The sequence below is a fragment of the Podarcis bocagei genome (genome assembly GCF_964188305.1).
Source record: "Podarcis bocagei genome assembly, chromosome: 3".
In the NCBI taxonomy this organism is placed as follows: domain Eukaryota; kingdom Metazoa; phylum Chordata; class Lepidosauria; order Squamata; family Lacertidae; genus Podarcis; species Podarcis bocagei.
Window position 1 is genome coordinate 79,032,843 of NC_138127.1, and position 10,900 is coordinate 79,043,742.

The 10,900-nt window shown below is 42.3% G+C and overlaps 1 long non-coding RNA gene across 1 annotated transcript in view; it reads left to right on the forward strand.

Annotated features, from left to right (window-relative positions):
- LOC308582928 overlaps positions 1–10,900 on the forward strand; it is a 28,636-nt gene that overhangs the window by 2,515 nt on the left and 15,221 nt on the right. The window lies entirely within an intron of this gene.

The following is a 10,900-nucleotide window of genomic DNA, read 5'->3' on the forward strand; positions in this document are numbered from 1 at the left end:
TCTTTAAGGTGCTACTGGAAGGAATTTTTTTATTTTGACAAGACAGAAGTAAGCCCACTGAAAATTGCTTAGAGAAATAGGTGATAATTAATAAAAAGCAGTGTAATTCTTTTAAGTAATACAGCGGTCCAGCAATGGAGGGGGGCAGAGGAATGGAAGGAGCTACTTGTCTGTGGATGCATTTGCCCTTCTTCATACGCACACAATTTTTCTACAGGAACTTTTCAAGGTGTAGGAACCTTGAACATGCTTGCATCTAGTTACATAAGCAGGGCTGGCCAAAGCAGCTGAGGCCCCCAATCAGCTCTACCACACAATCTGAAAGTTTCACTTCATCAGTCTTGGTGTCATTACAATGGGCCCTGCATAGCCTCATGGATTGCATGCTGCTTCTTTAGTGCGCCTAAAAACATTGCTACTCCAAGCCACTGTTTGGTTTGTTTGTACAGTCAAACCAGTCCCTCTAGGCACAGAGCAATTAACTTGGACTACCTGTTCAAAATGTTAAACATAGCATGTACCTGTGTTTTGATGGAATTCTGAGACAGCATTCATTGTGCTCTAATGTTCTAGAATGAGGGAGAAACAGTACCGTTTATAAAAGGCTGGTTGTGTTCCTTTCTTGAAGTCGCTTCACACAGAGAGAGATGGCATCCATAAAGAAAACCAAAAGCACATTGAACGTGCCATGTCACATGTAACAAGCACATGTGTCCACTTATTTACCAGTGCACACAACTGAACACAAGGTGTGTTCTTCACACCTGATGAAGTATATGGAGATTTCCTAGAAGAATGTGGTATCTGCATAGAACAGACTTGCACATCCAGGATGAAACACAGGCCCTGTATATTAGGGTCTCAAAAACCTATTTCGGCTTCATGCCTCGGATAGCAAAACTTGAGGCATTGGCTTGGGCACATCACAAGCTGAGCAGGTCTGGAATCATTGCAAGTGATGTGCTGTTCATTTCCCCTGAAATAAATATGCCGCACAATCCATCTCTGCTAACCTAAAGCTGTACACATAGGAATCACACCAAACATATAAGGGCTTAACCATTTCTCTCCCCCCTCCTCTTCTCTCCCCCAACTTTATACTGTATACAGTAGTAAAATCTCACATTTAATATATAACTTATCTGCAGAAAGAACTTTATGATCTGAAAATGGAGACAATGTATGTACTTTTTCACCCAAGAAAACCTTTAAAAAACACAATTGGGGGGGGGGGGGACGGGGTAAAAAAGTCCTGCTTCAAGTTTGGCTCAAATAAACCTATCTTTTTCTAGTTTGTACCAGAATCCTATTAAAAAAATTAAGAGCCCTTACTTAAAATAAGGGGCACTTAATAAGTAACCACTGCATGATATACTGCCCCCACCTCTTATTTCACTTCATCCAATCAAAGTATTGCCTGGAATAAATCTTACCAGTCCTAAGTAAACAAACTGAGCAAATAACAGTGACAGCTATGCAGGTAGAAAGAAAAGAGGTATGATGACTATCCGCTGCAGAAGCTTTGAGAGGTTGCTGAACAAAGCCTTCAGGGACATGATAGCCCTATCTCACTCACAGGTTGATTGCTCCTTGGTTACAAAAAATGTGGGCCTCAGGGAAGGGCTGGAGGAAATGATCCATTAAAAGAGACCTATTCCATGGGGGACACACACGGATATCCACTTGTATATTGTAGGGAGTGGAGGAAGGGCTCCTAGTACCGTGTGAGTCAATTGATCATGGGGACATAGATATGTGAAATTTGTGCAGACCACATGGCAACTTGCCTGCCTGGTGCAAAGACACTAGATGGCACATGCCAGCCTCATTTGCTTATGACATGAAGCCAAACTATGGCTTAGCACAAATGAACAAACATGGACTTCCAGAAGGAAGCTCACAACTACTTTGCTCCTCTTTCTGTCCTGCTGCTACACTGCTGTAAGCAAAGCCATGGTTTGGCTTAGTGTTATGTCCAAACACAAGATCATGGTTTATCTTCCCCAGGTAAAGCATGAGCAACAAGTCATGAACAAACCTTGGCTACAGCTCATGGCTTGTCTGGAACAAAATAAACCATGAGCCCTGGGTTCAGATGCAACACTAAGCAAACTATGGCTAAGCTCACAGCAGCCATGTAAGACTAACACTTGTAAACAATAAAAAATAATAACAGAATATGTAACCTAGAACATGCAAGTTACATTGCAAATGATGAGGGATAGCCATGTATTTCAGATACACAGTCCATTGGAAGGCAAACACAGCTTAGGCAAATACATAAAAATGTGCAACCATGAAGAAAATATTACCCAGAAACTTAAAAGATTTGCAAAAAAACCCCTTCCAACCCTATTTTTGTTGGGGTTTATTCTTAAAATTCCTTTTCCTGTATTCTTTCTCTGCATTTGTTATTCTGTTAATAAGTGAAAATAAGATTACTGTTAACATATTTGTTAATTCAGAGAAGCTACAGTTTCAAAACTATACTTTCTTAGAAGAAAATTAATTCTAACACAGCAGATAGGAAAATTCATAAATTATTTTTCCCAATTAAGTTAGGAAGTAGACAACTAAAATATGCCTTTCTTCTCTGCTGCAGAATATCTATATTCTTATGCTGTTTTCCATTTAACAATCTGCAAAAGAAAAAGTCAGCGCTACAAAACCATTCTTTCCAATTTCCTGTTATTTTAGTTTTCAGGAAATCACTCGTTAAAATAGGCACTGTACTAATGTATTTGTTATTCTAGCAGAACTGATTGCTCTGGATATTATATAGCAGTATTTTTAGGGACCAGGTATCACTGTGATGAATAGAATACACTTTCCTCCAAATATTTAGGAATATTTTGCAGTGAATGCATGCTTCACCCTGTTAAATGTACACCTATGGAATAGTATCTTTAATAATTGTGTTGATTATTTGCTGTGTGACAGCTCTGGAGAATTCCTTTGTGAAAATATTTAACAGCTTATATACCACCGTCCAGAACTCTAGTTCTCTTAGAGGTCAGTTTTCCCCAGCAGTGTATGTTTCAGCGGTGCACTGTTCCATCCACCTGGTCATTGAATTAGGGATAAGGAAGGGTTGGAAATGAGGTTTAGTACTGGAATTTATTTTAGTGATTAATGCATAGGTGAATAGATATGTGCCATTTTAAATATAGTTTGGTTTTGCAATGGTTTTAAAAGTGTGTATGTAGGTACATTCAATTTTGAAATGCTTTTCTTCTTTCCATACTGCATTAATTACGTTCCACAAGTGGCATGTCCCAGACACTGCTCTTAGGATCAATTGTAGGAACATAGGAAGGTGCCTTATACAGAGTCAGACCACTCATCCACCTAACTCAGTATTGTCTTCAGCCTTTCAGACATGAGTTTCTCTCAGTTCTACCTAGAGATGGTGTGAATTGAACTTGAGGGCTGCTGCATACAGAGCATGTGCTCTACCACTGAGTTGAGAACCTTCCCATATTGTTTTTTTTAAAAAAAAGTTTAAAAGCCCAGTGATGTTTAGGATCAATATGAGGTTCAGTGGGTTTTCTGCTAGAGGCTGACCCTGGATACTCATCTGTAAGGCCCTCAGCTACTCAACTGAGCCCAAACTTCCCTCAACATACCGTATTTTTCACCCTATAGGATGCACGTTTCCCCCTCCAAAAATGAAGGGGAAATGTGTGTGCATCCTATGGGGCGAATGCAGGCTTTCGCTGAAGCCTGGAGAGCGAGAGGGGTCGGTGCGCACCGACCCCTCTCACTCTTCAGGCTTCAGGAAGCTCTCCGCAAGCTGTGGGAGAGCTGTGCGACTTCGCGCAGCCCTCCCACGGCTTGCGGAGAGCTGCCTGCACCCAGAAGCCTGGGGCGCGCTGAGCTCAGCGCCCCCCAGGCTTCGGGCTTCGCGCAGCTCTCTGCAAGCCGCACAGCTCTCCCACGGCTTGTGGAGAGCTGCCTGTTCTGGGGGCTGCGGTCGGGGGAAGCTCGGGCTGGGGGGGGGAAATAATTTTTTCCCCTTTATTTCCCCCCAAAAAAACTAGGTGCGCCCTATGGGCCGAAAAATACGGTACTTGCTGCCGCCACCTATTGACATATAGAAAGGCCACTATGGGGTTGCAGTGCTCATCTCACTTTCAGGCCGAAGGAGTCGGTGTTTGTCCACAGACAGCTTTTCGGGTCCTGTGGCCAGCATGACTAAACCACTTCTGGTGCAATGGAACACCATGACGGAAACCAGAACACACAGAAAGGCCATTTACCTTCCTGCCGCAGTGGTACCTGTTTATCTACTTGCACTGGCGTGCTTTCAAACTGCTAGGTTGGCAGGAGCTGGGACAGAGCAATGGGAGCTCACCCTGTCGTGGGGATTCAAACTACCGACCTTCTGATCAGCAAGCCCAAGAGGCTCAGTGGTTTAGACCAGAGTGCCACCCACAAACTCCTTCCCTACAGGGTTCTTAGCTTCCTGCCCTAACCAGACTGATTATCCTAATCCTTCTTAATGGACTTTAACTATGTGCCACACTTGTTGTTTTTCCCTTCAGCCTTTCTCTGGTTCCCACATCAACCCTCCATTCAAGTTTCTAATTTCTCTGCCTATATCTCATTTTAACTCCACCCAACATTCCATCCCACTTCCCTGCTGTACATCTCTATTCCATTCACTCTTCTGTTGCAATGAGGCGCTAAGATTTTGCTAAGATCTGTTCCTAAATCTTGTCTTCTTTTCCTTACTGTCACACAATATTTTTTTAAAAAACAACCTTATAAACTGCCCTGGAATCAATTCTATGGAAGAGGCCGGAGCATGCCTAGGTACTTAAAAATACTCAAGCACATATTTGCTTGAAGTTTGGATGTTCTAATTTAGATGCCTCTGGGAAACTAATATAGTGGCTTTTGAACAAATTAAGATTTTTTCCCCATTTGTTTTCAAAGGGGCAGAGGGAGTAGAAAGCCCAGGGCTCAGCCACATGTACCACTCCTTCACAATGTTCCTGGGAACAGGAGTGGTGCAAAATATTGTGCCGGCTTCACTGGATAGCTTTAGCATACTCAGGAATCGAGTGCTTTGTGTCACTTTTGTAGGAAATGCATACTTTTTTGCGCATTCTGCAATCTCAAATTTTTGGAGTTTCCACCACCCCACTCCAATATTTCCATTCTTTCTGCCACCTGCTTACTCCACCCTCCCCTACTGTGTTCTATGTTTTTAGCTGTTCTTATTTTTATCTGTAATCTGCCTGTCAGGGGAAAAAGTGGAGCATTAACAACAACAACAAATGTATGGAGAAACAATGGTCTCAGACTTTCCTATAAAAGGGCCAACCATGCTTGAGAATGGTATGTGTTCTAAATAAAACAGATCAGGTCTAAACTTAAATCTCTTAACATTGCAGCGTTTATTGCCTGCTGCCAATTTTTAACTACTATTCAAATAGGTGGAAGAAGTCTGATTATATCATTGGATTATCTTGTTCCAAACACGTCACATGGTGGTGGGGGGTGGGAGAGAGCTTTGGTTCCATCCCTTCAAGAGTTGCCTCATGAGTAAGGCTGAACCTTTCTATCCCCTGAAGGGGATGTGAGGAAACAGAAAAACACAAAACAGTACTCACTAGACATTTCTTGCACCAGAAATGGTAATCCAGGAAAGACTTAATGGTCAAATAGGAACAATCACTTTCTTTACTGCTTTCTTTATAAGCACAGGTAGGAAATGAGAAATAATACATACTGTGGAATTATGTTGCTGGCATACATGTTAGATCGTTATAATTATTTTTTGTTGGCATCCGGGACAATGGAGTGTGCCTCCAGGGGTGAAGTCAAACCACTGTATTAGCAGCACCAAAGTGACCTCCCAGGGGCACAAGCCTAGGAAGTGTGTATGAAGGTCGTGGGCTGCCCAGACGACAAAACCACCCTCTCAGCCTCACTAATGTGGACCAAAGGAAAGCAGAGCAATACATTTGGCACCAGTTTGGCTGCAGGAGTTGCCAGAAGAAGGTGTACAAGGTGCCACTCAAACCATTTTAGGGACTCCATTCTGGATCTGTGAAGGATTTACTCCTTAACCTTTTCTTCTTGCTAAGATATCCCGCAAGGCAGCGAAGCTTTAGCAGTTTTGCTTCTCCTAGATGGGCTACCTTCCCAGGTTGACGAAGCCCATCTGCCCTTCACTCCCCTCTACAACAGGTGCAGAAACCGCTTTCTTGACAGTTGGACCCGCTATTGGTCTTGTCTGCTCAATCCTCTGGAGCTTGTCTTCGCATGCAGGGAAAGTCCCTAACTCACCTAACCCAGGTGACAGCTGAGTGCAGGGTGGGGACCAAAGGTGGACAAACAACCCCAGAAGGAGCATGGCATGTCCCCCACCAGAGATACTACCCCTCCCCTTACACACCATACACTCCATTATAATAGAAATGAGATTTAATCATCTAGGAATGGCTAAAGGAAATGTAGTGACTTGCTGGCAAATAAAACTTGCCACACAAGGAAGTGAGGCAACCTATGGAACAACATCTATTGGGTAAAAAAAATGAGCTAGGTAATAGAAATGAGATTTAATCATCTAGGAATGGCTAAAGGAAATGTACTGACTTGCTGGCAAATAATAACTTGCCACACAAGGAAGTGAGGCAACCTATGGAACAACATCTATTGGGTAAAAAAAATGAGCTAGGTGAAAATTCTGCCCAAAATCAAACCTGACTGTAACTTAAAACCTATCTCCTTGTATTTGCCCCAAGTATATCTGTTCCTATTAACACACGAAATTAAAGCAAAATAGTTAGCATATTGATTAGTATCCCTTCCTATTCACAGCCAATTCAAAAAGCACTTATCTGTGCTAGTTAAATGACGACTTCCAATGGAATAGACATGTCTGTCAGTTGCAGCAAAAGCATCATTATCTTGTGGCATATGCCATGAAAGAGCATCTGATGTAGTGAGCTCTAGTCCACAAAAGCTTTAAAGCCTATTTGTTGAGTTAAACTCTGCATTTTTAAGAGTTACCACCTTGTCAGGGGAGACCAACACTGCTGATCTCAAGAGGTTTCTACATGTCCTAAATTATAGGAAAAGCAAACTTGCCTAAAGAGGCCTGAATGTTTACACTAAGTAGATGGGCAATATTCCACCTTTCACCAGAGTTGCGTAGATGAAAATTCCTTTATCTAGAAATTCCAGAGGCTACAGACAGATAAAAAGAACAAACAGTCTTGTAGCACCTTGAAGGCTAAGGCTGCAATTCTATGCACGCTAACTAGTGAGAAGCTCCCATTGAGCTCAGTGGAACTTGCTTCTGAGTAAATTTGCATGTGTCATACCAGATTTGTTGTGACAGAGAAATTACTGATTATAGCAGAAAGAGATGAATGTGGTGGGACTGAGGACATAATGACATCAAGTTTAAGGGTTTATTTTCCATGATCCTTAAATTCTCAAGAAGACAGTCTACTGTTACAAAGTGGAAGCATCTTTTCTGGGTATCATAACAAAGGAAGAACTGTATTCTTTTTCACATGAAACATTACAGCATGGGTAGGCAAACTAAGGCCCAGGGGCCAGATCCAGCGCAATCGCCTTCTAAATCCGGCCCGCGGATGGTCCGGGAATCAGCGTGTTTTTACATGAGTAGAATGTGCCCTTTTATTTAAAATGCATCTCTGGGTTATTTGTGGGGCATAGGAATTTGTTCATATATTTTTTTCAAAGTATAGTCTGGCCCCCCACAAGGTCTGAGGGACAGTGGACCGGCCCCCTGCTGAAAAAGTTTGCTGACCCCTGCATTACAGTATTGGCGTCTTTATCTACTAAAATGTCTTATTTATCCTGTCCTGTTGCATTTATGGACAGGATGTTTAAAGAGTGGTAGAAAAGTAGAAATTCCCTACCTTTTCCATGTATGTTTAAAACCAGTGTCTTTGGTGAATGGGGGAACGCTATTGGCGGGGGAGAACCTAAAATACACCAGACTGGAATAACTTTCATGGGTTTTTGATCCAGGCCAGAGTGCTCTAAATACACTGCCACAGCCTCTCGAGAATAATGTGTCACCTGACTCGAAACATCTTAGTCAATTAACCGGAACTTTTCCAAAGCAATCTTAAGCATGTTTACTCAGAGATCAAGCTCTCAAAGTTTAGTGGGGCTTACTCTCTATGAAACATGTTTAACATTCCAGCCTTCATCACTTAAATCTGTACACATTTCAATGCAAGTAGAACAATAGTTCTCAAGACGAAAGCATGCTTTGTTTTTCCATTATTCGTGCATCTGTCACAGCAGATACCACCTTAGCAGAAGCATTCCCACTGTATAAAAGAGAAGCAGAAATATTTATCCATAGACGATGCCTGCCTACCATATGAAAGCTAAAAATAAGTTTACAGTATCTTTTTTTTTACTGAAATTACTGAAAATCAGAAGAGTTTATTGAGGAAGCTCATATACTGGTCTACACCTATCAAAATACTTGGGAAGAGAGAGCTGGGTTGTCAAATTCAAACAGATGTTTGGAATTGGATTTGGCAGTATGACCACAACAGACAGTACAAAGTTGAAATAAAATTGTTTTTTCCCCTTGGCATCTAGTTTACAAGATTATGTATATCTATGATGTAAATGGTGTGGGGGTGTATTTAAAAAGCACAAAAATGTATAAAACACAGGCCAGTGGTTTGTTTTATGCCATGTTATAATTTTTTCTGCCTCCCTTCTCTTTCTATTGGTTTTTCATATGAACGTGTTTGTTTTCTTCAGGCTGTGTATGCACCATACATTTAAAATTCCAAGAATCCTGGGAATTCACAAAGCTATAATTCCCAGCACAATTAACAAACTACAGCTCCCAGAATTCTTGGGGTGGGTGGGGGGAATATTTTTTAAATATATGGTTTGTATGCAGTCTCTCTCAGCCAGACTGATGTTGTCTTTTACAAGCAACCTATCTTTCCAATGCAGCATTTCCTGCAAACAAGAACACGCACAAGGAGCATCATACAGAATTACTGTACTACAAGCAGATAACAGATAGCTAATTTTAGGTTTTAACTTTATGAATATTTTTGGCATCCATCAGTTTCATGAAAATATGCAAAATGTGAACTTCACATGCACATGTAATACCATGTACCTATAGGTTTTATTGCTTTCAAGAAATTATGTTATTACTTTTAGAAATTGGGTTTAGTATTTTCTCCTGTTTTTATCTTGTATACCACTTTGATGGCCTCTGGCTGTAACTTATGACACGTTTCTGAATAGCCATCCATACTGAACATATGCAGTGCATATTCACTCTTGATCTCTAGCATAAGAAGAGTTTGGATTTGATATCCCGCTTTATCACTACCTGAAGGAGTCTCAAAGCGGCTAACATTCTCCTTTCCCTTCCTCCCCCACAACAAACACTCTGTGAGGTGAGTGGGGCTGAGAGACTTCAGAGAAGTGTGACTGGCCCAAGGTCACCCAGCAACTGCATGTGGAGAAGTGGGGAAGCGAACCCGGTTCACCAGATTAGGAGACTACCGCTCTTAACCACACCACCACACTGGCTGGGGTGGGGTACACTTTTTCTGTAATGTGCAAGGGGCTGAATACCAGCAGTGGTCAGGACATCTCTTTCTCTCTGCGCGCGCGCGCGCACACACACTTACCTCTTCCTCCCTGTTCTTCAGATTGCCAGGGGAGGGACAGGCCACTCTGAACCTAGTCCTTCTCTTCCATCTCCTTCCATTGTCAGGTTTCCTCCCCCCTCCTGCCCTCCTCTTCTTTTGGGCTCCCAACACCTACATGAAATGTGACCAAAGGTTGTCCACATCTACTTTAGCATTACTAAGGACCTTGGTAGAAAATCTTTTTATCCATATATTTATGATGCTAAAAAGCCCACTGCATATGCACTGAACTGTACTGCTCTCTCGTGTTGTCAGCATTTGCCATAGAAGTATGTCAAGAAATGGTGGTCAGTTTCAAACACCCCCCTCAGGCTATTGCAGCAGGCTTTGCTGAACAAAGTATATAATTCTTGTGGTCTAATTTTCATTACCTTGTCTAGTTGCAATCTCATTGAAAGGCTCCGATTCTTACCTAGATTCTAAACTGCTATGGGCTTTGAAAGGTATTATCAAGAATCAGGTTCTCCCATATTTTCCTCCTCCCTGTGAACATCAGGTCCAGCTGTGCGCATCACTGCTTCAAATGACAAACCTAGCAGGGAGCCATGAGGGACACAGCCTCCTCCATCATAGCACTAGACCTCTGGCATATTATTTCCAGGAAAGTCTATCTGGTCTCACTGCTGTGTGTCTTTAGTAAGCTTCCTGAAAAAGCTAGCAGCAATGGTTGCATTCAAAGTAGCAGTAGGGGAATAATCTGCTAGTGCAAGGATTTCTGCTTTCACATTGGAATGGTCTCCCCCACCCACGTGCCCCCTACACTTTCTAGGGTGTTCCCTCAACCCTCTAGAGCAGATTTGGGGAGGGTGCATGGTGCAAGTGGGGAATTGTGTTGCACAAGCAGAAATCCTTGCACTAATGAGTTAAAATGCAAATGCAAACAAGTACAGTCGTACCTTGGCTGACGAACGCCTTAGCAGTCAAAAGTTCTGGCTCCCGAACGCCGCAAACCCAGAAGTGAGTGTTCTGGTTTGCAAATGTTATTTTGGAAGCTGAACGTCTGGCAGGAAGCTCCTGCAGCCAATTGGAAGCAACATCTTTGAAGTAAAATGCTATGGAAGTCAAACGGACCTCTGGAACGCATTCTGTTCAGCTTCCAAGGTACGACAGTACTGTATTTTTCTGCCTATAAGGCGGCCACATGTATAAGATGACCCCTATTTTTTTGAACCCTTAATTAAGAAAGTCCTTGGTATGCCTCCCCCCCCCTC